The following is a 5,383-nucleotide window of genomic DNA, read 5'->3' on the forward strand; positions in this document are numbered from 1 at the left end:
AATCACATCAGGTGTGACCCGGAGGTAGCAAGCCAATATCTTCTGTGTTAGTTGCCAAACACCAGACGATGGTGCGCAAGTAAAACGATGTTCATCGGTATCCAAGAGGTGACAATCTGGGCAATAAGGTGAGTCTGCCAGTCCAATAGCGTGAAGTCGCTGTCGTGTGGCATAGTTTTTGTTGGCGATATGATACCACTTCGAACGCACCGTGGATGACAGAAAGTTGTGGTGTATCGTTTTTCACACTCTTGGCCAGTGAACCGTAGGGTAGTTGTTTTCCACCACGTTGTGGGGAACAGCCCGCAGAATGTTGGTATAAAAATCTTTCGCCTTTGGTGGGCGTGTGGCGGAGTGGCTCGAGCTGACATAGCTGTAATCAAGAATGAAGGTCGACACATGGGAGAGCTGTGGTGCGACGTGCGCAACCGACACCGGCGGGACGTTAGAGACTGGCATCAGAACCTGTAGTAAACGACCCGTGAGAGAAGTATGTTGACTTTTCCATCGTTTCCTCTTGTTGCTCATGTAAAGGGCAGCTGCTCTCGCCCTGACGTTGACCAATCCCAGCCCCCCTTTGTGCACTGGGAGGGTAAGAGTGTCGTGTCGTGCTTTAAATATATGACTTGCGGAAACGTAGTAACTGAATGCCGCCTGAAGCCGGCGACCTATCTGCAGCGGTAGTAGGAGGACTTGTGCCACGTGGTTGAGTTTTGATGCCTCGTAGAGGTTCAGGTATTCAACACGTTGTAGCCGATTCAAGTCCCGGACCAGGTTCTGTCGCACCATTGCACGTATGATCTGTCCGTAGCTTGCCGCAGCTGTTTCACGTACATCTTTCTTGGAAGTGATTCCCAAATATCGCAGATCAGAAACTGATGGGAAGGGAGCGAGGGCTTCCGCTCCGAGACCACGCCCAATGTCCAGCGCCACCGACTTGTTGGTGATCAGAAAACTGCCTGCGGCCTGTCCGTATCGCTCGATCCAGGTTAGTGCGCTTTGAACTTCGTCATTGGAACGAACCAGCAGTAGCAGGCCGTCAGCGTATGTCCTATTGCGAAAAGCGACGTCCCGCAGCGTGATGCCAGATAAGCGGTGGTTAAGGCCCCCTAGGAGTCGCTCGAGTGCGATTGCATAAAGGAAGATAGAAAGGAGGCAACCCTGTTGTAGAGACGTCTTAATGGGTACTGGTTCTACCGACCTTCCATTGACCTGGACATATGAGCTGGCTGCAGTCCAGGTGGAATCCCATACAGTCCATCACTCGTAGGAGGAAGTTGTGGTGCACTCTATCAAAGGCGCGGTTGAAACCGATGGAGACGATCGCCGCTCTCAGACGGCACGCATAGGCGATCGCTATTAAGTCCCTGCAGTCACCGGTGGCCATGAGTATGTTGGCTTCTCCCCCCTGCGACGTCTGTTCTGAAGCGGGAATCATCGGCAAAGTCGTCTTAATACAGCCCGCCATAATCCTGGCGAAAATCTTGTAATCGGCGTTCAGCATTGTAAACGGCCGATAGTCGTTAATCGATCTGCTTGCGTACCGGTATGAGAAGTCCTTCTACAAACGCCGGCGGCACAACACAGTCTGGAGACATACGTTCGCTGAACATTATAACCCAGCGAGGCATCAAGATGTCACGGAAAGTAAGGGAAAATTCGATGGGCAATCCATCAGGTCCAGGAGACTTATTGGCCGCACCTTTGTCCACGGCGTCTTCGACTTCTTCGAGTGAGGTTTCCTCTGTTTGTGCATTCACGGTAGCCTCGTCGATAGTACGTGTTACCTGCTATAACACTTTTGCAGTGGCCTCGTCATCTACGGTTCTTTCCTGGTAAAGATGACGAAAATGATCCTCCACCGCCATTACTACGGTTGCTTGGGTCGTACATAAGCGACCGTCTTGTGTCCTGAGATGTGTGATTAAGTGTTGGCGTTGTCGGCGCTTATCCGCCACAACGTGGTGCATGGTGGGTTCCTCTGCAACCGTTCGGTCGTGCCGTCGCGAGCGGACTACGGCACCTTGTAGTCGGCGCTTCGTCAGTGATAGTATATGAGCCTTGATTCTGCTTTGGTCATGTTGCCTCTCCGGGGAAGGGGGTAAGGCGTCGTGGACCCTGAGTGCTGCGTAGTAAAACTCGAGGGTCTGTCGATGCCACGCAGTCACGTCCTTGCCATATTGCATAAGTGTCCTACGGATTGCTGGTTTGGCACAGAGGAGCCGCCACTCCAGGATCGAGGTGGCGGCGTTCACAGTCAGTCCACGTTGCTGCAACTTGCCGACGGCAATCCAGGTCCTGGAGATGAGTTATGTTGAGCTTCCAAAAGCCATTGCTGCGCCAGACTTGTTGGGGGCGTAGGTGTATAGTGCAGATATAGGCACTGTGATCGGAATAGGCCTGAGGCCATAGTTCGGCGGCCACCACACCTTGTGTGAGATCTTGTGACACACACATGCGATCAAGTCGGCTGGCCGAATGACTGGTAAGATGAGTGTGGCCAGAGCGGTTACCGTGGACTTTTTCCCACGTGTCGCACAAGTGAAGTTCTTGGATCATCGCACCCAGTTCTGGACAGGGCATGTAATGTGGGATTTTGTCCTTGGGGTGCAGTACGCAATTAAAATCGCCGGCAAATACGCTGAGGAAAAGGGGAGCGACATCCGTGGAGAAGAATCTGGCGCGGTCGTGACGTCTTGTGGTACCCGACGGCGCGTAAATATTAATGAATCGGGTGTTGAGCGTAGTAAATGCTATTCTCGCGCAGAGGGAAGATACGTGACGTCGGTAACTTCAATACCATCACGCACTAATATTGCCACTCCGGTGTCTGCAAGGCTACCGGGTGTCACATATGTGGCGTAACTACAAAAGTGTGGAAGTGCAGTCGTTTTCACCTCTTGTAGGAAAGCAAAGTCAACTTCCATAGCTCGTATTGTTTCTTTCAAAAGTTGAATCTTGACAGGAGAATTTATCATGTTGATATTCATTGTCGCCCGGCGGTAAGCCTGGCAATGCGCTGTTTGGGCGAGGTTATCCATGTAGATGTAGGAGAGAAGCGAACATCGGAAGTGATGTCACCCCCCGCCGAACGCGGTCCTCCTTGTGCTGCTTATGCTGCATGATCCGGCGGCGCCTCAGCTGGCTGCGGATCGGGATCTTGTGTCTCGACGTCCTCGGCCCACGAAGCGGGCGCGGATGTCTGTTCATGTTCCATAGCCTCGGAATCTTTGATTGTAAGAGACCCGGCGACTTCGCTGCCTGCACTGGTACCTTCCTGCTGCTCACTGTTTATGACAATAGGCTGACAGTCGAAAGCTGCATGTTTTTCTGTCTGTTCTGCAAGGTTTGAGTCGGTAGAAACAGCCTCAGCTTCGCGGTTGGCTTCTTTAGTGGTCAGTTGTTCTTCCCCAGCCGAATGCGAACCGCCGTGTTCCGACACGGTCCGACGACGGCGCTTTCGGCGTTTCGGTGATCGCTGTTTCCGTACATGGCCTTCATTGTCAGAAGACGGCACTGACTCACGCTCCGCTGGGACAAATGCTTCGGTCGGTACAATAAGGGAATCAACTGCCATCTTGCTGTCGTCAATGTCCATCGCGTTCGGTAGCTCCAGAGTCTTAGTACTATTTTCCACCAATGGCCAGGTCGGTGGATCATCCAGGTTTCTGTCCGTGAAAAGTGATTCCTGTACCGCTAAATCGGTTGGCTGTGTCTGTTTTGTAGAGAACGTCGTGAGCGCCGCCGCGTAAGGCACGGGGAAAATAGTCTCCGTCGCTGGAGGTGCAACGTCTTTCGATGGGAGTTGTGTGATCCGACGTTGGAGGCACTCGGAACGACTTCGAGCGCCTTTCGTCGGGTAAAGTCGTTCCGAAATGACAATTTCAAGGTTGATCTTCTGTATTGGTTTGCCATGGTCTTGTAGCGCTACGGCGTCACGTTAGTGTCGGCCGAAGAAAGTAAACAAGGCGCGCGGGCCCCCGCTGAAGGCGGAGAGCACACACTGCACGTCTGCTTCGCTCGGCTGCGACAGCCGCACTATCCATTTGAGCCACTGAGGGCACAGAGGATAGTGCGACTGCAGGGATTTATCCCTTGCACCGTCCTCGTGAGATCCACATTCCCAACTTAATATCCACACCCTACATTCGTAGTGTCCCTGCCCATTACACTTAGTAATCGAGGCAGACAATATTACCGAGTCCCGTGAAGTTCGGGCAATGCGTGTGCATACAGCACAGAAGAAGGTCAATGGCCGGTTAGCCTTAACTATATGTGAAGATGATATCTGTTCTTTCGGACATGTCGAAAGAACAGATACCATCTTCGTATATATTTCAATATAAATTTTGGGTTGGTTTTAAAAGTTTAATATCTGGTTCAAATGGCTCTGAGCACTATGGGACTTAACTGTTGTGGTCATCAGTCCCCTAGAACTTAGAACTTCTTAAACCTAACCAACCTAAGGACATCACACACATCCATACCCGAGGCAGGATTCGAACCTGCGACCGTAGCAGTTGCGCGGTTCCAGACTATAGCCCCTAGAACCGCTCGGCCACTCCGGCCGGTTTAATATCTGGTGCTGCACTGTAAATTTATGTATCTATAAATGAACAGACTCTTTTGAACACGTTCTTATTAGATCAGTTTCCTGTCTGTTTGATCAGTACAAATTTTGGAATTGATTTTAAACTAACTACACGATAAGCTCGACACTTGGCATTTTCACCATAGCTCAGAGCTGAATGACATTGCAGTATTAACTCGCTTTAGAGTCTGCTGTGTAACAGAGGGTACTTCGTTTTTTGGTCTGTTTGCCTTTTCGGCTCAAATTTTGAAACTGATTTTGAACTAAGTTCCTAACAAGCTGTAGACTTGAAACAGCTGTAGACAGCTTTGTTCAGAACAGGATCACAATGCAATATTAACTCGGATTCTTTTCTGTTATGTGGCGGAGAGTACTTGGTGTAATAGCACTCTTTCCCTGTTTTCCTGTTCCAGTCGCAAAAGTTTTGCAGTTAATTACGGTTGCTGCTAGCTCCCGTGTGCGTTCGATTCTCTTTAAATTTTACATTTGTTGTCTTTTCACAATATATACGCAGGGGGAAATAATATACTGTTTGACTCAGTTGTAGAGAAACTGAACTAAATCTGATAGTTACCTCGTGTCCCTCTTGTTATCTCATCGAAATGTTTGAAATCAACTGAAAAATTTGACACATACAAGACTAAAAGGCAGAAAATAACTACTCATATAAAAATATCTAGCATACTACATTCTTAAAAAGGACCAAAAAGTATTAAACAATCTGTCCTAGCCCCTTACAGATTCATAACGCTCGCGCCACAGGGATAGTCCTAGAAACTTTTGCTTGTGAAT

This window comes from Schistocerca americana, chromosome 1, assembly GCF_021461395.2.
Source record: "Schistocerca americana isolate TAMUIC-IGC-003095 chromosome 1, iqSchAmer2.1, whole genome shotgun sequence".
Taxonomy (NCBI): domain Eukaryota; kingdom Metazoa; phylum Arthropoda; class Insecta; order Orthoptera; family Acrididae; genus Schistocerca; species Schistocerca americana.